This window comes from Grampus griseus, assembly GCF_964374135.1.
Source record: "Grampus griseus genome assembly, chromosome: 15".
In the NCBI taxonomy this organism is placed as follows: domain Eukaryota; kingdom Metazoa; phylum Chordata; class Mammalia; order Artiodactyla; family Delphinidae; genus Grampus; species Grampus griseus.
In genome coordinates, this window is record NC_139009.1 from 75,909,425 (window position 1) to 75,933,630 (window position 24,206).

Genomic DNA, 24,206 nt, shown 5'->3' on the forward strand with positions numbered 1-24,206 from the left:
ACTCGTCCTTCCCTTGCCCCATGCCAATTGTGTCAGTTGGACGAGACCAGGTTTGGCAAAACAGAGCAGAAACTTTGTTCATTGATCAAGGAATGGAGAAAGGAGAGTTCATCCTCTAAAGACACCTTCTCCCAGAAGGGAGGAAAGTGGGGGACCTTTATGGGGTAAGAGACAGAGGTAAGAAACTGGGGAAAAGGGTGGAGATTTCCAGGAGTAGCTGGGGCATGTGCAGTTTCTCAGGCTCCCTTGCACATGACACTAATGGTGCCTAGCAAGGTGCAAGTACCCCAAAGGCAGGGACGTTTAAGTCACTCCCAGGAAGCCTTGTAAAGCATCTGATCTCATCCAAGATGTGCATTCAAATCATTCGTGAAGTTTTACAACTTAATTTCACGTAACAATCTCTTCACACCAGGAAATGCTGATGCCATGGTTTTGAAGCAGAGCTTGGAGAGTTTTCTTTTTCTTTCTTTTTTTTTTTTCTAACTTCCTGATTGATTGACAGACCAGCTGACATAAATCTCCTCGCTGGTATCTCCAATACAAAGTAAAACGGATGTATCTAGTGATTATCTCATTATTAAGTTCACCTGAAGAACTACAATTACCAAAGGGGATCATTCTTGACAGAAAAAAGAAACCCACAGGCTTTCTTCTGCATCCTCATCTTTTGCTGGAAACTTAAGTAAGGTTTCAAATTGCAACAGTCGGAAACAAAACAACCTATACTGGAACTCAGAGAGTTTAGTTTATCCCTTCTGTCACAGCTTTAATGGCAGAAGTCAGGGGAGCTGGAGGCACAGGACATAGACCAGCATTTTCTGTTTCCTCTGTGTCATAATTCCCTGGGAATTGGTAGAAGGAGACTTGTCGGGTACTGACAGTCTGTCATGAGGTGCAATGGGGTGAATGGACATGGCTTGGAGGGGGCCGATCTCTAGGAGCTAGAAAGTTGAAAGACAACTCCAGGTCGGGGTGGGAATGGGTAGCACATATTCAGTTCATTGTAGCTGAGACTATCAGTAGCCTGTGGGAAAAGCAAACTGCTGTTTACGGTTTTGCAAATTGGAATGGAGAAAAAAGTGTTTGCCGGATCAGTAGCTACATACTAGCTATCAGGAGCTATGTTGACTTTTTTTTGTAGTAAAGTTCCTACAATTAGAATCACTATGTGTTAAAATTTTTTGTTAATCCAGGCGTTCTGCAACATCCACCTGCCGTCTGCATGGGCAAACAGGAAAGTAAAATGGGGTTTTACCAACCCTGCATCTTTCAAGTCCACAGTTCCCTCAGGGATAAGGCATTGTTTTTATATTTACCATCCTGGTAGGAAAAAGAAGTTCCAGTGGCTTCCATGTTATCCTTCCAATCATCATACTCCTTACTCCATGGGCCAGACAGCCAAGCCTGGTATTCTTCCAGTTACTAAGTATGTATATCCAATTAACATTCATGAAATGGGGAAATAACTATACCGCTGATTCTCTACAATGGATCTATTGAGCCCACTGGGATTTGAAATTCACCTAAGACTCCATATATCACCAGGCCACCAGTAGCTCCCATTTCATTGGTGACATAGTAACATTTTGAGTATTCAGGAATTAACATAAATTCAGATCCAGTACCTAGTATTCTTTGAAAGTTCTAGATGATTCCTTTTTCTCAGGGTTATAATCACTCTAATAAACGGCAGCAAGGCCCTTTGTGGGGCATCTTAGTAGATGCTTCATCATAATCAAACACTAGTGTTAATTTGATTAATCATGATGCCACTGTACGCTCAAATGCTGGTATCTCATTTCTCCCATTGGCAAGAAGCCCAAGGATATGACCAAACCAGTCCCCAAATAGCATCTCTGTGAGACTACTTTTGGTACTAATTTCTGTATTACTTAGGGACAATCCTGATGACAGAAACTGCACCATTATTTAGAGGAAATGACATATTAAAAAATATTACCTAGGTATTCATGTGTTAACTAGGTAACTGAAAGTGTAAATCTTAACCCTTAAGACATCAAGAAGGTATGAATTACAGGAAGCTTCTATCATTCCCAGGGCTGGGGGAACACAGGAAAGAGTTGGAAATATTAATGCTTAGAAACTTAGAAGAGGGGCACCAAAGAACTGAAGCTCAAAGCTCTAAGAAGGAGGCATGGCTCAACTGGGGCTGATGTCTTTGAACTTGGGAGCGTCCCTGTGAGCCCGGGAGGTAAACTTTTAGGAGGGGGCACCAGCCAGCTGATGCTGGTGTTTCTGAATTGGGCACTTTATACTGTTGATTCTGCAAGTATTGGAAAACTACAAACTGGATTCAATTGCTGCTATGATATAATAATTCCAACCTCTTCCGTTTGTTATTACAGAACTGGAGTTTTCCCAGTTACATAGATTAAGTAATATTTTAGCAGATTGTTCATCTATTTCATTCCTAGGGATACTGTGATGATTAATTTTATCTGTCAACCTGCCTGCACCACAATATGCCCAGATATTAGGTTGTCCACTCTGCTGAGTTTGTAAGGCTGTTTCTGATGGGATTGACATTAGCACTGGTAGACTGAGTAAAGCAGATTGCCCTCCCCCAAGTGGATGGTCCTAATCCAATCCATTCGCAGCCTGAATAGAACAAAAAGACTGAGTAAGAGAGAATTTGCTCTCTCTGCTTGACTGTCTTTGAGCTGGGACAGCTATCTTCCATCTTCAGACTCAGACTTGGACTAGAATTTACATGCTCATCCGCTTTCCTGGTTCTCAGACCTTTGGACACAGCCACCGGCTACACCATTGGCTCTCCTGAGTTTCCATCTTGCCAACTGCAGATCTTGGGACTTTTCAGCCTCCATAGTCACATGAGTTAATTCCTTATAATAAATAAACATTTACTTATCTATCTATCTATCCATCCGTCTATCTATCATGTTCTGTTTCTCTGAAGGAACCAGACTAATACACATACGGTGATCAATGAGCCACTACCAGAGAATATCAGGGGTCAAAGTACTAGGATCATCACCCCACCCCTGATTCCCATTATTATAAATGTGCCAATCTTATCTCTGATAGTTAAAGGGTGCCACTTGGCATCTGTTACACCCACACATCCCATCACGTTATTGAAATTTCAGTGGTGGTAAGTTCCATTGTCATACCTACCACAGAGTTTGAAAGAATACTGGTATTCCTCTCATGAATCTATTTCTCAAGTTCATTGTGAAGGTAGTGTCCTATGGGCCTTCTAAGAGAATGAAGTGGGAGATGGGGGGGACATGTAGATCATGATAAAACCACTCTGACATTCTCATCCTCTTTATATTCCTTCCTGTGCCTTATGCCATGGAAGTTCTGGCATCTCAAACTCATTGGAAAAGCTCTTGTTGAATCCAATAGTCAATGACTTAACTAAGTAAACTGTCAGAGCCACTTCCGACTACAACAAGCTAGCGCATTAAATACAAAATCGCTGGTAAGTACCCTCGTATCAGTTCTGGCCTGATCTAAATTTGGAATCCATTCCCACTCTGTGTTTCTGCTGATTTTAATTCACAAACTCTTGCAAGTTTCTGGAGTTATAAACTCATGAGTCAAACTTTGTATTTGTTGCCCAGGAGCAGGGAGAGATCTGACCCTAATCATCGGTGGAGGAAACAAAAGATAATTGGGAGAGATCTTGAGATTGTTGTAAGATCTTCAAACAAGAAGAAGCACTTCTTTTAGCCATAAGAGGGCAGATTGTTTCAACTGCCAGGGAAGTTTCAGAATGATTCAGAAGTTCAAGATTCTCAGCTTCATCTGACGTTACCCAGATATCCCCCTTCCAAATCTCAGGGTTCTACTCCTTCCTAACCAACACCCTCACATTCACACAAGACATTTTGTAAGGCTGTGACTTACACTTGCAAAATGATCCTGCAAACCACATAATTCAAATTTGCACCAGTTTTCAGGGAAGTCAATCCGGTGACTATAAGAAATTGTCTAGTTCTCTGACTATAACTTGAACTGAGAGTTTATAGACCTAAACCTATTATTTTCTTTCTATAAGTATTCCAGTTTACTCAGAAGCCACAGAACTTGTGGCCATAATTACTACCATAAATGTGTGTGTGATATCGTGATATATGTGATAAGTGTCCGTGGGCACTTTATAGTAACACTCTTCCGGTGATAGTTGGATCATTTGTATTACTACTACATGTCATCAATTACTATCATCTCATTTCCCATTGGCAAGGACCATGGCCCTGCATTCAAGTTCAAGGATAGAACAAAAACAATATACCTTTGAAAATATGTTTCCTGGAACCACTCCTGGTATCTATTTATGTGTCATGGGAATTCCCTGGCAGTCCAATTGTTAAGACTCCAAGCTTCCACTCCAGGGGGCACAGGTTCGATTCTTGGTCCGGGAACTAAGATCCCACATGTTGCCAAACATAAATAAATAAATATTTATTTATTTATTTATGTTTCAATCTAGGTCCAGTGAGAAATCAGAAACCATACCAGTTATCTCAGCAGGGAGAATTTAATATGAAGAATTGCTGCGACTTCCCTAGTGGTCCAGTGGGTAAGACTCCACGCTCCCAATTCAGGGGGCCTGGGTTCAATCCCTGGTCGGGGAACTAGATCCCGCATACACGCCGCAACTAAGAGCCCGCATGCTGCAACTAAGACCCGGTGCAGTCAAAATAAATAAATAAATATTTAAAACAAACCAAAAAAAAGGACTTCCCTGGTGGCGCAGTGGTTGAGAGTCCGTTTGCCGATGCAGGGGACACGGGTTCGTGCCCCGGTCCGGGAAGATTCCACGTGCCGCGGAGCGGCTGGGCCCGTGAGCCATGGCCACTGAGCCTGCGCGTCCGGAGCCTGTGCTCCGCAACGGGAGATGCCACAGCAGTGAGAGGCCCGCGTACCGCAAAAAAAAAAAAAAAAAAAAAAAAAAAAAAAAAAAATTGCTAACCAAATATTGGAGAACCGAAAAGGCAAAAAGAACATACTGAAGAATCATGAAAATAGTAGCTCCACAAAGCAGTTGCCACCTAAGACTGCAATAACAAAAGGAAGAGGTTGAGGTGATTAAAACTTGCAATTTGAGAAAGGGGCACTGCTGACCTGGTGCTGGTGCCTCAAGATCTTGGATGAGAGACCCCAAGGGGCTGGGATTCAGGTTTTGAGGAGGACACATCATCTGGCAGTTGCTCATGTCTCTGAATGGACACAATGATTCTGAGAATGTGGGAGAAAAAGGCAAACTGAAACCAACCTTCGCTACTAGAACCAACTGTGGCCACCAGTGAGAAAATGCTGCTGTGATGATGCGGACAGAAATAGGGAGCAGAGAGGAAAGGTCCCTTCCCGCCTTCCAAACTCCCTCTGGCACCCCTGTGGGCAAAACCTCCTAGACAGCCAGCTGGCAATGCAGAAATGTGGTTTGCAGAGTCTCCTGCTCAGCTCACAGAGTGGAATTTAAAAGGGTGCTTTGGAAATTGAGCGACGGTAGCTTAATAAACTGGCACGCGAGAAATGCAACCTGGGAGGAATGTGAAGGGCATTTCTGAAATGAAGGAAAGCTCCTAAGCAACAGAGCAGTCTCGCTTAGCCCATTCTTCCAATTTTGAAACATAAAAACTTGAAAATGTGGTTTGCAAAGGCCAAATACCCCGTTCATGGCAGGGAAGGGGGAAAGATAAGCGGGCAAAGGTTTACTCAGCTGATGGAGGGAGAGAAAAAGAGTAGGAATACTAACATATAAGTACTTTTCATTTTCATCATGCATGTAAAGCACTTCTCACAATGCTTGGCGTGTAGCAAGTGCTCAATAAATACAAATTATCATTTGTAAGTAGTAGTAGTTATGGGAGAGTCCCTGGCTCATGACCTGCTCCCAATAAATGATGATTGTTTTTATCATTCATATCTGTATCCCTGAATAAGCACAAAACTTCAGACAAAAGAGCCCATCAAGAGGATTTATTAAATAATCTCTGGATGTGCCCACCTGAAGAACCCCAAACCCATCTACTTTTATCCTTATTTTAGCCCTTAAGTAACATTGTGATAGGCAGAATAGTGATCTCCAAAGATATCCATATCTTTTTTTTAATACATTTATTTATTTAATTAATTTATTTATTTTTGGCTGTGTTGGGTCTTCGTTGCTGCGTGCGGGCTTTCTCTAGTTGTGGTGAGCGGGGGCTACCCTTCGTTGCAGTGCGCGGGCTTCTTATTGCGGTGGCTTCTCTTTGTTGTGGAACACAGATTTTAGGTGTGCGGGCTTCAGTTGTTGTGGCACGCGGGCTCAGTAATTGTGGCTCACTGGCTCTAGAGCGCAGGCTCAGTAGTTGTGGCACATGGGCTTAGTTGCTCCGCGGCATGTGGGATCTTCCCTGACCAGGGCTCGAACCCGTGTCCTCTGCATTGGCAGGTGGATTCTTAACCACTGAGCCACCAAGGAAGTCCAAGATATCCATATCTTAATCTATGGATCCTGTGCGTATGTTACTTTACATGGCAAAAGGAACTTTGCACATGTGATACGTTAAGGGTATTGAGATGGGGAGATTATCTTGGATTATCCAGGTGGGCTGCTATGGTCTGAATGTTTGTGTCTCTCCCAAATTCACATGTTGAAATCTACCTCCCAACGTGATAGTATTGGGAGGTAAGGCTTTGGGCTCCGTCCTCCCGAATGGAATGAGTCCCCTTATAAAAGAGAGCCCAAAGAGCTCCCTAAAGCCTTCTACCATGTGAGAACACCCCCGGGGGGAGGGTCCTCACCAGAACCTGACCATGATGGTACCCTGTCCTCGAACTTCCAGCCTCCAGAACTGTGAGAAATAGATTTCCGTTCTTTATAAACCACCGAGTCTGTGGTATTTTGTTATAGCAGCCTGAACGGAATCAGACATGGGCCCAAGGTAATCACATGGGTCCTTCAAGGCAGAGAACCTTTCCTGGCTGTGGTAGAGGGAGATATGATAATAGAAGAACCAGAGAGATGGCAGCATGAGAGGGACTCAATCTGCCATTCCTGGCTTTGAAGATAAGGAAGGGGGCCATGAGCCAGGGAATGGCGGCCTCTAGAAGCTAGAAAAGTCAAGGAGATGAATTCTCCCAAAGACCCTTTAGAAAGGAGCTCAGCTCTGCCAACACCTTTATCTTACCCAACAAGACCCATCTCTGACTTCTGCCCTCCAGAACTCTAAAATAATCAATTTGTATTTTTTTAAGCTACTAAGCTTATTGTAATTTCAGCAATAAGAAATGCATATATTTCCTTTACTCTCTTCCTGGGCTATCCGTCCCTACTCTTAGAGGTGGGCACTCAGTGCTCTGGTGTCCCTGTGCCCTGGGAATAGATTTCAGAACAAAGCAAGTGGTCATTTCTTTCCCCTGTCCCCAGCAGTGGGAAAGAAGAAACAGATACAAATGGCTCATCATCAGGCCGTGTCCATACCCTCACAGGGGTGGTGAGCATGATTTTCTCAACAATAGTGTCTCCTCACTTCCTGGTAACCTCTCTGTATTCATTCCCCATGTTCAGCACCACAGTTAGGAAAATTTTACCTTTCATTTATTTAAGTCTGACTTCTTGCTGTGGCCGACAAGGCCCATACATTCTGTCCTGCCTCATCAACTTTCTTTTACCACTTTCCTCCCCTCATTGCAATACTCTGATCTTAGCAACTCCCTCTCCATGTATTTCTTTCTTTCGTTCGTTTTTTCCTTAATTGAAGTATCGTTGATTTACAGTGTGGTGTCCATGCATTTCTTGAATGGGCCTGGCTACTTCCCACCTCAGGGCCTTTGCACCTGCATTTCCTTCTGCCTGGAGCACTTACCTGCCACTCTTTGTGTGGTAGCTGCTTCTCTTTCTTTACATTCCAGCTCAAATGCCACCTCTACCGATCCCCCTCCCCGAAGCATTCTCTGTCAGTTCAGCTGTCAATTTCCTTCATAACACTGACCACATTAGAAGCTAATTTGTCTGTGTTTGTGTTTACTCATTTCCTTTCTGTTCCCCAGAGAATATAAGTCCCGTGCAATCAGTGGCTTATTTGCCAGTCTGTTCTCAATGCCCGGAATAGTGCCTGGTAGATCACTATATATCTCCATTTCCTGATCTAGTTCATGAGTCCCTGAAAAGATTCAGGGTTTATCCCAGGCCTGTGGTAGCTTAGGTCAGAACAGAGTGCCTCCTTTGGCTTCTGGAACCGGCCCGTTGGAGCTGTTTCTGGTCCTTGACCCAGGCTTGGCCCGGTATTTGAGCTCTACCAGTAGATCAGGCAAATCCTGGATTAAAAAGCACCCGGTTCCTGTTCTACTTGGCTCTTTAGAAAATGACCCTGACTTGCGAGTCTAGACCAGGGAGGACTGTCACTTGTGAACAGAGTCTTGTTTTCACATTCAGGCAGTGTAATGAGTGGACCGCAGATTTTGAGTCAGAGAATTTCAGTATGAATCATGGCCATGCCACTCGTCTTGTGAATTAGTCTGCTCAGGCTGTCACAGACTGAGTGGCTTAAACAATAGAAACATTTCCTCACAGTCCTGGAGAACAGAAGTCGAAGATCAAGGTGCCACCAGGGTTGGTTTCTGCTGAAGCTTCTCCTCCTGGTTTGTAGACGGTCACCTCCTGCTGCACCCTCCTATGGTCTCTTCTCTGTGTGCCCGCTGCATGGGGTGGACGTGGAGAGTCCTCTCCTGTCTCTTTCTTGTCTTAAAAGGACACCTGTCCTATCAGAGCCCCACCCTTATGACTTCATTTAACATAATTATCTCCCCAAAGCCCTTTCTCCAAGTACTGTCACATTGAGGGTTAGGGCTTCAAAATATTAATTTGGAGAGGACACAATTCAGTCCGTAACATCCTGTGACTAACGTACTCTGAGCCTTGTTTTTCTTGCCTGTAAATTAGGGGTGGTGATACATGCCTGGCATGGTTATTGAAAACACGAAATGAAGTGAAAGAACAAGTGTGTGTCCCAATTATCTGTACTACAAGCCACTCTAAAACTTAATGGCTTAAAATAACATGTTTGTTCATAAGTTTTCAACTTGGGCAATTTCCGGATAGCACCCACTGGCCCTCCGTGAGCCCTCCGCTCTTTATGAGAGCTGTGGAACCTCAGAGCTGCCCCCTGACCAAGTACCCAACTGGACCCAGAAGACACAGGGAAAGGCTTCTGGTTCTGGAACCAAAGTGATCACTTTGCTCACGTCTCTCTGCATCCTTGGAGCTCTGGTGGTTTGTCACGTTGCTGTTTGTTCAGAAGACTTCTGCCGATGAGAAAGGTCTAGCATCACTTTCTAGCTGAAAGCTCTCATCCATCCTATCTTTCCCTGGTCTCACAGTGGAGCGTGCACTGGATACAGCTGGACACTGGGCTGGCCTGGGAGCTGCAACTGTAGCCCAGACTCTTCTGCACCCCCCAGAGGGAGGCTCACGGTCAGCCACAAGCAAGTCCCTCCCTCCCCTGCTTTAGTGGGGGACCCCTCATGGTACCCCCCGATGATCAACACCATCATCCCCGACCTGCTCACCACATCAGCACAGGGTTCTCTGGCTCAAAGAGATGCTCCTCTAACGAGAGGTCTGGTGAGAGTCCATGGCCATGGTGTCTCCTCCCCCCCTCCTTCCCTCTCTTTCTTTGCTGCTTCTCCTCATTTACTCTCTTATTCTGCACCAGCCCTTTTTCAAGAATACAACCTTGACTCTTTCGGTCCTAGCTTCAGAGAGACCCAGTGGTGGTAAGATACACCCTCCCCACTTCTAAGAATGGTGGCCCAGGCCCAGAGGGGCTGCAGACCTCCTTGGTTCTCTCCATCCTTGGGGTCTTCCTGAACCGTGACAGGCTCTGCCCAGGACTCTTGGCCAACTTTCTCCTTTTCTTGCCCTGACCCAGGAGAATAAATCTCCCTTTGTCCTCACTTCACAGAGAAAAGATGAACTTTCTAGAAGGATCTTCTGTGTAGACCTAAGAGAAAGCAACTGGTGGAACTACACAGACTCTTCAACTTTACATAATGTACATCTCTCGCTCCTCCTTTGGTTGCCTCCTGGCTGAAGGCTGGCCTGTCTTGGGGTCGACGAGCCTACGATCCAGCCCTCAATTCCTGCCTCCCTGGAGTGGCAGCTAATCCAAGCGAGAGGCAGGGAAATCCACCACTTCCTCCAGATGGAGCTGGGGCCACCATGTGGCGGACTAGGCCCGCTTCAGAGAGTATCACACTGTTTCCCTCTGGTCACTTAGAGGGCCCGTCATGAGAAGTTTCCAAAATAGTGATTCCTGAGCAGTGCTCATCTGATTAGGTCCAGCAGGGCTCTGTGATGAAATAATCCTGACAGAACAGGTTATAGAAAGGAAACAAGTGTGGTCCACCACGGATCGGCTGGAGAACCAGGAACGTCTTTGAAGTTCTCTGAGTTTTAGCCTCATGTGTCAGATGGAAAGCTTGGGACCCAGGCTGACAGGATCCAAGGGCCTTGCCTCATGCCCCTCGTATTCCATTCCATTCTGGAAGCTCCTGAGGAAGTCTGTCTCCAAACTCTTCCTTTCTTTCTGGAAAGCTCTCTTTTTTCCCATGGGTCTGGGGTGGGGGAGGGGTGGGAACTGCAGGTGGGGAGACAGGAAGTCGTTTGGGGGGGAACTCTTGGCGCACCACCTCTCCCCCGGTGGCCCGCAGACTTGGAGGTCTGGGTGGAGTCCCCTCCCGAGGGCACAACTGCCAAACTCCCACCCACCGCCAGAGGGAAGCCCCCAGGAGACTGCAAAGCAGAAGGAATTCAAGGGAACCTTCCCAGGACCAGGTGTGTGCATTCCTGGCCTGACGGCCGCCTCCCCCCGCCGCCGCCTTTCAGGGGCCGTTTGACCCCAGGCATTTTGCAAAATAAAGCCGCCTTGTTTTCCCCGCCTGGCAGTCCCCGGCTTCTGGGAGGCCCTCTTGGTGAGGGGGGACGATCAGAGAGCAGCAGCTGGCAGAGCTGGGAATTCGCCGTGGGAAGCAAAGGAAGGAGGCTCTTACCCAGCTTTTTCCTCTGCACGCGTGACCCCATAACTCTCAGGGCAGCTCCAAACGCGAAGACTCCACCCCAAACACTGGCACCGCCTGGGAGGGTCTCACTAGACGCTGAAGGAATTGGAATTCAAGCCTTGGACAATTTTGTAGGAAGAGGACTTCCTCCATCAGCCCTCTAGGTGGCATGACTCTTCTCAAGGACCCATCGAAACCCTTGCTGGGTGTGGGCTACACAATAGTAACTGAGGTCTAGGAAGGGTACAGGACACAGGGTGGCATCCCACTTCTTTTCCAAGTTGATCAAGTCCCCACGTGAGCTGCCAGCAGAGAGTCCTAGAGACAACAGGTCCCTGAATTGGAGTTCAGCATCTGGGGAGGCACCATGTGGGGTAGAAAAGCCATGGTCCTCTGTCTAAGTTCTGATTCCAGCTCATCCCCTACTAGTGGGCTCCCTTGTCTCTTCATTCATGTCTTAGTGAGCTCGCTTATATCAGGTACTGAACTGCAGAGGAGGGAATACACAGATGAATGAGAGCATCATTCTCTATCATCCAAATAGAACTTTCCCAACTTGACTCTAACCTAGAGAAGAAACGTGTGCTTTTTCTAGCGTCCTGGGGGAAAGCAGCTTTATAAGCAGATAATTATAATGCAAGACGCTATGGTTATAAACAAAGGCACGTACAAAGTTTTACGGCAGTTTGGAGAGAGGGAAATTAACTCTTCCAGGGAAGTTGAAAGAGGTTTCACAGAGATATTGAGTCTTGATGAAGAGTAGGTTCTGGGAGATAGGAATGATGAAAATTCAGACAGTAATAGCAAAACCTTGAGGCCGGAAAGTACAGACCATATTTGGAAAATAGTAGCACCACTTTCAGATGATGTGAAAGCACAAAAGAATCATCTGAAAAAGTACGAGAGCTCATTAAACTTCAGCAAAGTGGCTCGTTACAAAATATATGTGAGAAAAATCAATATATATTTTTTAATTCTAGAAGTAAACAATATAGTAAATATAATGGAGGGAAAGTCTGCTTTCAGGAGCAACAAGGACAATAATGAGCAAAAGACCAAACAATGAACAAAACGATAAACATGCAGGACGTAGATGAACAAAAGTTCAGCCCTTTCTGGAGGACACTTGAAGAAATAGAGACGCCCATTCTAATTCTGGGTGGAAAGACACACTATACCTAAAGCTCTAGTGTGTAACAAGAGGAGGCCCTTCAAATCAACATATTACATGTGTAGGGCTTCCCTGGTGGCGCAGGGGTTGAGAGTCCGCCTGCCGATGCAGGGGACGCGGGTTCGTGCCCCGGTCCGGGAAGATCCCACGTGCCGCGGAGCGGCTGCGCCCGTGAGCCATGGCCGCTGAGCCTGCGCGTCCGGAGCCTGTGCTCCGCAGCTGCGCCCGTGAGCCATGGCCGCTGAGCCTGCGCGTCCGGAGCCTGTGCTCCGCAGCGGGAGGGGCCACAACAGTGAGAGGCCCGCGTACCGCAAAAAAAAAAAAAAAACCAGAAAAAAACGTATTACATGTGTAGTCTCAATGAAGAGCAGAGGATAACTATTTGGAATAAGTATAAAATAAGATCTCCATCTCACATCATGCTCCAGAATAAATTCCAGAATGACTGCGCTTTTCTTCCTCCCTCCGATGTAACTTCAAATCTCCTTTTGCCACAGTCCTGGGTGAGCCAGTCCTAGCTCTCAGCAAGGACAGAACCCCCATATACTCTGATGCTGGCAGCCCCAGACTCTGCGTAAATCCTTTAGTGAGGAAAACTTGGAGAATGTCTTTTGCCTTTTTGCAAAATAGGACTGTTACATCCTCAGACACAGAGGCCTAGAACATTACCGAGGTTCAAAACCTGGCTGTTCAAAACAGCCAGATTGCCGAGGAGGAAATTTTCAGCACAGACGTTCTATATCTTTTATTTGCATTTTCTCCCTCTGTCATGGTTTGAATTGCGTCCTCCCCAAAAAACATGTTGAAGTCTTACCCCCCGCCCTCCAGTACTTCAGAAAGTGACTTTATCTGGAACTAAAATCATTGAAGAGGTCATTAGTTATGCTAAAAAGAAGTCACATTGGATTAAGGTGGGCCCTTAATCCATCCAATACAATTGGGGTCCTTAGAAGAAGATGGCCATGTGAAGACAAGGAGATGCCTTGTGAAGACAGGGGCAGAGGTGGGAGTGATACAGCTACAAGACAAAGGATGCCAAGGATTGCCGACAATATTAGAAGCTACGGGAAGGATATGGGACAGAGACTCCCTCAGACCCTCCGAAAGAACCCTGCCAACAACTTAATTCTGAACTTGTAACCCCCGGACTTGTAACTGTGTGAGAAGACATTTCCGTTGTTTGAAGTCACCCAGTTTGTGGTACTTCATTTAGACAACGCTAGGAAACTAACACACTTTCTAAAAAGGGAGAAATGTCATTCAGGCGTTGAGTGAGTTCTCCCGAAGTCTACTAACCAACAAGTATGTGATTTTTCTTGGAGTTGTTCAGCTTGTATTTTTAATTCTAAAGACGGGACTACTGGCAGAGGTGTACAAAGCTTATTTGCAGGAATGTGAAGAGGGCCGAGCCCCCACTCTCCTCAGCCCCTCGCCCCAACCTGGATTCCCCTCAGAAGACCAAAAGGCAACTTGGCTGGCTTCCCAGGCAGCTGCCCCCCAAGGGGAAGCCACCCAAGCTCCCTCAGCTACTTTGGGGCTGGAGTTACCTGATTAAGAAAATGGCTCCCACGTAGCACAAGAAAAGGAAAGCAAGGCATTTGAGCAAAGGAATGCCAGGGTGTGGTATTTGCCTCCTAGACCAGCCCCCTTGCTCTAACTAAATGGACAGGAGAAGCCCACCCTTTAAGCATGAATCCAAGCTTGTCTAGAAGCTTGTGGACAGTTTAGGTTCTCCAGCCACAGTTTTGACTGGTACAGTGAGAATAACCATCAGCTGCTGGGGCGGGGGCAGGCGGGGATGTTCTTTGTACATCTTATAACCTTGGTAAAGGGAGCCTAGGTGGTGAAATGACACCAAAGATTTAAGTTGGAAAGGGAATCTCATTGCGGCTACCCAGCCTCTCTGATGAGGTCAGATGGAGTAGGTCTTTCCCTCTGGTGCACCCCGGGTCCCCTACTATTGCTCCACCTCTGTGCCTTTCCTTTCAGCCACAAAGACTCCCCTCTCCTCACCTGAGCCCCTCTTACTCATCCATCAGGTCTCAGGTTTAACATCATTTCTTTGGAAGAAATCCCCAATCAAACATCCCATTCTTTCTGCTCAAAATTCTAGATAAGGGATAATTAAAAGATAACTCTGAAGCCGCATGATTGGGAATTTCCTGGCGGTCCATTGGTTAAGACTCCGCGCTTCTACTGCCGGGGGCGCAGGTTCGATCCCTGCTCGGGAAACTAAGATCCCCCACATGCCGCGTGGGCTGCCAAAACAAAACCAAAAAAAACAAAACAAAAAAACAACTACATGATTACTTCCGAATTCAGGGTTTCCAGAAATAAAGTAACTGAAAAATATTGAAATTCTCCAGTACCACACACAGCTCCACTCTTTACAATGCATGGGTAAGTTTGCAAAAAGGAAACAAACAAACAACAAAAAAGGGAAATCCTTGGGAGAAGAAGCAGTGCAGGGTCATCACCAGCTAAAGCTATCAGCTACCCAGATGGCATCCACTTACCCCAGGTACCAAGAGTTCAGATCATATGCCGGAAACTAAACAAAGATTCTGCAATTCAGAGCAGGTAGTAGGATCAGAGACCTCTTTTTATTTATTTATTTTTTAATTTTTTGGCCATATAGCACGGCTTGTGGGATCTTTGTTCCCCCACCAGGAATTGAACCCATGCCACTTGCACTGGAAGCACGGAGTCCTAACCACTGGACTGCCAGGGAATTCTCCAGAGATCTCTTTTTATTTTTAAAAATATTTTATTAGGTCATGAAACCCTGGTGAGGGAAGGGTCAAGATCTTATTGTTTAGAGGTTTAGAGGCACCCAAATGATGCTCTTTGTATCACTTTTTTTTTTTTTTTTTTTGGCCACACTGCGCAGCATGCAGGATCTTAGCTCCCCCCAGAGACCTCTTTTTAAAGCTGGACCCCTACAAAGGGTACACTAGGGAAATAGGAGTTAGAAAAAAATCTGGCACTGGGAGAATAAAGCATGGAAAATAGCTTGTCTTGGCCTTAGCTCTTGGTCAGGACAAGGAAGGGATCCTCAGAAAATCATAGTCAAAGGCCTTAGCTGCTATGGATATGGGCCTGTCTTCACATTATTTATAAGGTTAAAAAAAAATTAAGGTAAGCATTTTAATTTAAAATGAGATAACAAAAAAACGAACTTGAATCCAATCAAGTTTCTAAAACTCATGTCAAATACACCAGAGGGATGTATTCAGCAAACCCTTGACTGTGGGAAACTCTATAGGACAATTTCTTTCTTTTTTTTTTTCTTTTCCAGAACAATTTCAATGAAATTGAAATTCAATGAAATGAATTACAAGGGGGAAAAAAGAGATGGAGATGAAGGGAAAACTTGTGAGTTAGGGGACTTAATACGCCTATCAACCAACTGCAATGTATAAACCTTATTTGGATCATAGTAAAAATAAATGTAAAGTAAAGACAATTCATGAGATAATTGGAAATTGAAAACTGCCTGAATATTGGATGATATTAAGGAATTATTGTACATTTTTTTAGGTGTGATAATGGTACTGTGGTTTTGATTAAGAACTTATACATTAGAGATACATAGTAAATTATTTGTGGCTATAATTATATGATGTCAGAATTTACTCAAAGTGATAAGTGAGTGGGATGTGGACAGAGGTGTATCAATGAAACTGGATTGACCATGAGTTGGGTGATGGATACATGAGGTGATATACTAATCTTTCTACCTTTGTACGCTTAAAATGTTCTATCATGAGTTTAAAAAGATAAAATAAAGTGGAAGAAACCTGGCAGTGCCTCAAGGTGTCTTCTCAAGGAAAAATATTACAAATCCTTTCTGAAGACATGTACCCTTTTCAGAGACCTCAGAAGATTCCAGATAGAGACAAAATAAATATATTAAAGATGTTTAAAGAAATTAAAGAGACCATTATCAGCATGAAAAAGGGTCGAGAAACCGTTTAAAAGAAGAGGATAATACGATTCCAAAAGCTATTAGAAAATCTGTTTGAAGGCTCTAGAGAGTTACCAAGTCGGCGTGGACTTACAGGACAAAGATCTGGACAAAAGAGGGGTCCAGAGAAGTGAGCCCAGCATTTGAGGCTGCTTTCCCCCTCAAGGCAGTAGCCAAACCCAAAAGCAGTGGATGAGGTGTGCATTACTTTTTTGACAGTGTCCAGGAATCAGGCCTGCTAACGAAGAAGTTTTTTGTCCCCTGCATCGGCAGGCAGACTCCCAACCACTGCGCCACCAGGGAAGCCCACAAAGAAGTTTTTAATCCTGGTCTTTTACTTGGGATCCAGACAGGGCTATACTCTAGGACAATCAGTTCTCAGACCGTTTAATCTCCAGATCCCTTTACAATCTTAAAAATTATTTAAGATCTCAAAGATTATATGGATTATATCTGTCAATATTTACCATATCAAAAATTAAAACTCAGAATTAAAATATCTATACAATATTGTTTTTGATATTCAATATGTTGCGGTAAGTTGTTTTGCTTGAAATATATGAAAAAAATCTGGCCTTACAGAAGTATGTAGGTTAAGGGTGGAGTATTTTATTTTATTTTATTTTTATTTATTTATTTATTTATTTATTTTTGGCCGCATTGGCTCTTCCTTGCTGCGTGCGTGCTTTCTCTAGTTGCGGCGAGCGGGGGCTGCTCTTCGTTGTGGTGTGTGGGCTTCTCATTGCGGTGGCTTCTCTTGTTGCGGAGCACGGGCTCTAGGCACGCGGGCGTCCGTAGTTGTGGCTCGCGGGCTTTAGAGCGCAAGTTCAGTAGTTGTGGCGCACGGGCTTCGTTGCTCCGCGACGTGTGGGAACTTCCCAGATCAGGGCTTGAACCCTTGCCCCTGCATTGGCAGGCGGATTCTTAACAACTGCGCCACCAGGGAAGCCCAGGATGGAATATTTTAATAGGCTTTACCAATAATTGAGAATATTTTTCTTTGATACTACACCTAAACTCAGTAAGTGGTAGTTTCTTCAAGGTTTGTTGCAATGCAGAACCTGCAATCATATCAATGAACTTTTCATACTTCCATACTTTATATTGGCCTATTTTGTACTGTGAATGATCTCATACCTATGCGTAACTTTTAACATACATTGGTCATTGGGAAAATATTGGTTCACTGAGTTATGCAGATCTTCCAAACGTTGAAATACTTCACTATAGAATATCCCAAAATCACATTCATTAATATCACCACCAATCTTTTCAGAAAAGTCTTGAACTATAGTTTATCTTCCAGACATTCTTTTATGTAAATTGATACCCATTAAAAAAGCAATTAGTCAGAATTCCCTGGCGGTCCAGTGGTTAGGACTCCATGCTTTCACTGTCAAAGGCCCGAGTTCAATCCCTGGTTGGGGAACTAAAATCCCACAAGCTGTGCAGCGCGAAAACAAAACAAAACAAAACAAAACAAAAAAGCAATCAGTGCGGCACACAACTCAAACAATCTCACACATTTTTTTCCTCCAGACTTGATACTTCTGCATACAACAGAAGTATATTATGTATGTTTTCAATTTTGTCACACAGAATATTAAGGGTTGAGACTTAATACAGTTAATCATTTCTGCTGCTCGTCAAGGGCGTTTTTAAGTGACTCAAGTGGATTCTTTTTACTGCAAGTGGATGGTTGGGTATCATATCCTTCATTTGTGGTAGGGCATTAATAGTGAAGCACCGATGACATTACTGTCAGTGTACGTTTCCACTCAGCAAGGAAAACAAACAAACAAAACAACAAAAAACCACAAATGCCTTAGTATTACTATCAAAACAGTTTTAACCTTGTAGATCCCCTGAGCGCATCTCAGGGACTCCCAGGGACCCACAGACTACACTTTGAAAATAGGTGCCCTAGGAGTAAGAGTAAACCAGAAATAAACCAGCCCTCTTAAATAACAAAGCCCAGCGTTAAATCATCTTAATCCCTGCTGATCAGAAATAAAAGTAAATTCTTTCTATACGAAGGTGACGTCTTGAACGTATCCCTACGATAGTTTATGTACAATATCTGGCGCTCAGTCAAAAATAACTGCTGCATGAGAAGACAAGGCATAGCTGAAAACCAACAGAAAATGACAGCCAATGAATAGACTCATGGAGGTTCTAAATAATGGACTTAACAGACAAGGGTTGAAGATGACTACACTTAATATATTCAGTGAAATAAAAGACAAGAGGTAGATATTCAGCAGACAACGGGAAGCTATTTTTAAGAAAGCAAATGGGAATTCTAGAACTGAAACTAGTGTAACTGAAATTAAGAATCAAAAGGATGGCCATAACAGCAAACAGGAGAAGCTGAAGAGAGAATTAATGAACTAGAAGATAAGTTAAAAAAATCCAGAGTAAAGCAAAGAGTTATACAAAGATAGAAAAATACAAGAAAAAGGCAGGAGACACATGGGATCTAACATACATATAGATGGAGTTCCAAAAGACAAGGAGAGCAAGTATGGGGTAAAATCATATTGGAAGACTTAATGGCTGAGAATTTTTTTTAACAAATGAAAAACATCAATTTATAGATACAAGAAGCACTTCAAACTCCAGAAACAGCAGGAAATATATAAAGAGAACCACACCTAGTGTATCATATTGAAATTGCTAAACACCTCAAAAGTAGCCAGAGGAGAAAAAAAAAAAGACACATTATCTTCAAAAGAACAGCTATGCATCAGAAAACTGATTCTCACTAGAAATAATTGGCGCACACAATTGTGGTGACTGACAAGTTCAAAATCTGTAGGACAGGCTAGCAAACTGGAGACTCAGGAAAGAATTGATTTTGCAGGGTTAAGTCCAAATTCTGTGGGGCGGCAGGCAAGAAACTCCAAGAAACCTGTCCTTGCTCTTAAGGCCAACTGATTAGATGAGCCCTACTCACCTTGTAGAGGGTCCTCTGCTTTACTCAAAGCCACTGCTTTAAATGTTAATCACGCCTAAAACTACCATCACAGCCACATTCAGACTGGTGTTTGACCAAACTAGCACCATAGCCTAGCCACGTTGACACATAAAATTAACACTCACATCCATAGAAATATGAACTTATTGGCAGAGAAAGAAAAACTGTTTTAAATAAATGTTGGTTATATTTAATGGTTATCAAATTTTGGACTATTTCATGATGCTTTGATCAATTGGGTTTTAATAATGATTGGAAACAACCGTATATCTTAACATAAAGTTCTATTGTTATGGAACATTTGAAAAAGTAATTTATAAATACATGTATTGCAGAGAAGTATGAGAGTGAAGGATCAATAAAAGTGTTTCAAGCACACATTAAGTTAAGGTCCTGAGAGGAAAAGTTGGATGTAAATTTCCAACGCTACAAAAGTTGTTTTCTGAATGTTTTTAAGCTGATAAATGTTAAAGTCGTTGTGAAATTTAGGTTACATTGGATAAATTTAAAGACTGATGAAATAATTGTATTCTTAAATTACATGTGTGTGTATATGTATATATATTCAGAAATCACATTTTTCCAACTAAATAAATAAGAAAAGTTTAATGTCAATTTAAAAAGTATATAAAATAGTACATTGTTTTTCAAAATTCTTTCATAGGGGACCTGAGCAAAAAGAAGTTTGAAAGCCTCTCCTCTAGACAACCTGGCTTGAGGACAGCCTAGAATCTCAGGAACTCTCCTCCCATAACGTCTGCCTTTAAAAATTTACTCGATTTTTAAGTTCTTTTTTCCAGGATTTCTTACCACAATGAACCACACCATCTACTCAACTTTAGGTTCTCTTCCCTTTCTTGGTGCAAGAATTTCCCACTTTCCCAAGCTCCCTTCAAACCATCCTAAAGCCCCATGACCCTTTCAGCCTGGTTAGAGCTCTGAGCTGCCATGAAACTTCAACAGATTAGTGACCCCATGACTTTTGCAATTCAGAATGAACTTTTACTGCCATCATCTGAGTCATTTAATTGAAAAGTATTGAGACCTTGAATCATTCATGTTATCTCCAGAATACTCCGTGTAGTCCTTGTATTATTTTGTCTTTGTGTCAATGAACGACCTAAACCTGAAGACTGGTTTTGACTTCAAGGTGATTGCCTGGAGGCACCATGTAATCGGAGAACTCCATCGATAGAGCCACTCTTGTTTAATACTCTTCAGTGGCTCCAAAGAGCGCTTACAATAAAACGCAATCTCCCTATGCCCCTATTTGACTTTGCCAAGCCTACCTCACTCCTTCCTCACTAAAACCAATCACCACATCTTCCTTCAGTTCCTGGAACATGTAGCTCTCTTCTGCCCCAGGGCCTTTGCCTTCAAGGTATCTTAGCCTGAACCGTTCTTCTCCGTATCCTTTCAAGTGCATGCCTGCCTCTTTCTCTTCAAATTTGTAACAATTTGACAATTCCTATCGAAATATAAGATATCTGCCTATGGACTCACCAAAAAATATTCTAGAAATCCATTCTGAAGGAACAATCATTACCACCCAACAATATATATATAATAATGTATATTGCAGCATTTATAGGAGTAAAAATTGTTAATTTAAATGTTCTTCAAGAGAGGAACAGCGGGACTTCCCTGGTGGTGCAGTGGTTAAGAATCTGCCTGCAAATGCAGGGGATATGGGTTCAAGCTCTGGTCCGGGAAGATCCTACATGCCGCGGAGCAACTAAGCCCGTGCACCACAACTACTGAGCCTGCGCTCTAGAGGCCTCGAGCCACAACTACTGAAGCCCGTGTGCCTAGAGCACGTGCTCCACAACAAGAGAAGCCACCACAATGAGAAGCCTGTGTACTGCAACGAAGAGTAGCCCCTGCTCGCCGCAACTAGAGAAAGCCCGTGGGCAGAAAGGAAGACCCAATGCAGCCAAAAATAAATAAATAAATTTATTTATTTTTTAAAAAAGAATAAGGTAGGGAATTCCTGGCGGTCCAGTGGTTAGGACTCCACGCTTTCACTGTCGAAGGCACGGGTTCAATCCCTGATCAGGGAGCTGCACAGTGCAGCCAAAAAAAAAAAACAGGTACATCAGTAAGTCCTGGCATGGATAGTGGTCCATGGTATGTTGAATGTGATAAAAGAAAGTCACAGCACAGGGACTGCCCTGGTGGTCCAGTGGTTAAGAGTCTGCCTTCCAATGCAGGGGACGTAGGTTTGATCCCTGTTTGGGGAACAAAGATCCCACATGCCACAGGGCAACTAAGCCCGCGTGCCTCAACTACTGAGCCCACATGCCACAATGAAGAGCCTGTGCGCAGCAACTAAGACCCTATGCAGCCAAAAATAAATAAATAAAATAAAACAAAATAAGAAGGGCTTCCCTGGTGGCGCAGGGTTAACAATCTGCCTGCCAATGCAGGAGACATGGGTTCGAGCCCTGGTCCGGGAAGATCCCACATGCTGCGGAGCAACTAAGCCCATATGCACCATAACTACTGAGCCTGCGGTCTAGAGCCCACATGCCACAACTACTGAGCCCACATGCCATAACTACTGAAGCCCTCGCGCCTGGAGCCTATGCTCCGCAACAAGAGAAGCCATCGCAAAGAGAAGCCCGGCACCACAACAAAGAGTAGCCCCCCACTTGCCACAACTAGAGAAAGCCCACCTGCAGCAACGAAGACCCAACGCAGCCAAAAATAAATAAGTAAGTAAATTTATTTAAAAGAAAAAAGTCCCAGCACAGTCTGGAGCATGTAATCCTATTTATGTAAATAAAACAAAGTCACAACACCCATGCAAATAAAGAAAATGTCCCAGAGGTCTCATACCAATCAAGAATGGGAGAATAGGACAAGGAGGACATTATTCTTTTCCACTACTCATTCTTATTTTGTATGAAAATTTTATAGAAACTCTGCTTATGTAATAACATTTATCAAATCCTTACATGTTAAAGTAAATTTGAGGAGTAGGAACTATCAATAAATCAGTGTCATGCTAGGGAAACGTAATCTTTCAAAGAGATACCGAAAATTGGAGGCAACTTCCCTGGCTGAGCAGGGAAAGGGCAGAGTGATTGTCCTGATGCTGGACTTGGCAGTCAGACACTTATGGTCCAGGACAGTCAGACGCTTATGGTCCAGGACGGGATCGTATCTTTTGACAAGAAGCTCTTTGATGATGCAGGCTGGTTCACCACACCCATGGATGCCATCACGGTTAAAAATGCTTCATTTCTTCTTGTGGGGGAGACCCAGCCAAGGGGAAGCTTGTTTTGCCAGGGCCTTGGGAGAAGGGCTAGAAAAGGAGATGAGATGACAGAGAGGGGAAAATAGATGAGAAAACATAAGTTGAAGAGTAAATAAATTAGCAGAAGAAACGAGAATAAAGAAGGCAAATGGGAGAAGAGAGAAGGGGAGATGGGAGGGGGAAGAAGTGAGGAAGGAGGGGAGAAGAGGAAAGAATAGCTAACATTTATTGGATGTTTACTAGGTGTCAATCATTATTCTAAGCGCTGAAAATGGTTTTATTTCGTTCTTTCTAATGAGGGTGGCTGTATTATTATCTCTGTTTACTGCTGAGGAAAATGGGACAGCAAGGCACAGAGATTTGTATAAACTTTCCCAAGGTCCCTAAGCTTGTGAGTTCTGACACAAGAATTCAGACCCAGGTTGTCTGATACCAGAGCACCTGTCTGGTTTTTGTTGGTGGTGGTGGTTTTTTTTTTTATTTAATAAATTTATTTATTTATTTATCTTTGGCTGCATTGGGTCTTCATTGCTGACGAGCGGGGGCTACTCTTCGTTGTAGTGTGCAGGCTTCTCATTGCAGTGGCTTCCCTTGTTGCAGAGCACAGGTTCTAGGAGCGTGGGCTCAGTAGTTGTAGCTCGCAGGCTCTAGAGTACAGGCTCAGTAGTTGTGGCACACGGACTTAGTTGCTCCGCGGCACGTGGGATCTTCCCGGACCGGGGCTTGAACCCGTGTCCCCTGCATTGGCAGGTGGATTCTTAACGGCTGTGCCACCACGGAAGCCCTGCTGTTGTTGTTGTTTGTTTGTTTGTTTTTCCCATGAAGTGGAAGATTTAATATTGTTAGATGTCAGTATTCCCAAATTTACAGATTCAAAACCATCCCTATCAAAATCCCAATGGAATTTTTAAATATATATTTTCCTACCAAATCTCGTTTTTGTTTGTTTTTTAATTTTTATTTTATATTGGAATATAGTTGATTTACAATGTTGTGATAGTTTCAGGTGTACCAAAAAGTGATTCAATTATACATATACATGTATCTATTCTTTTTCAAATTCTTTTCCCATATAGGTTATTACAGAGTGTTGAGTAGCGTTCCCTAGAGTGCCTGTTCTACTCTCTAGAATTTTAAGGAAAAGAAGAGCGCTGGTGACAGGGAGGAAGGAAGCAAAGAAGGAAAGGGAAAAAGAAAGGAAAATGGAAAAAGAATAAAAACTCAGTTTGACAGTGACTACTACTTTAATTTCTGAACCATGTAGGCAGGGAAGATAAATATACACAAAAGCTCCTGAATAGTTGATACTTGGGAATTTTTTTTTTTTTTATACATAAAGCTCAAAAACAGGCAAAACCAAACTATAGTGTTTAGGGATGTCTACTCAGGTAGTGAAACTATAAAGAAAGCAAGGAAATAATTAGCATAATAGTCATGGGTGTGGTTACCTTTAGGGATAAAGGAAAAAGTTGCCACCAGGATGGGGCAGGATGGGTCTTCTGGAAAAGTTCTATTTTTTTGCCTGAGTGCTAATTACAAGTATTCCCTTTTTCATAATACCTTAAGCTGTATATTTATGTTTTATGCATTTTTCTGTATATTTGTATTTGTTTCACAATACAAAAAAGGTTTTAAAAATTATCTTGTGAGGCTGGTGGTGGGATGAATTGGGAGATTGGGATTGACATATATACACTAATATGTATAAAACGGATAACTAATAAGAGCCTGCTGTATAAAAAAATAAATAAAATAAAATTCAAAAATTCAAAAAATATAAAATAAAATATAC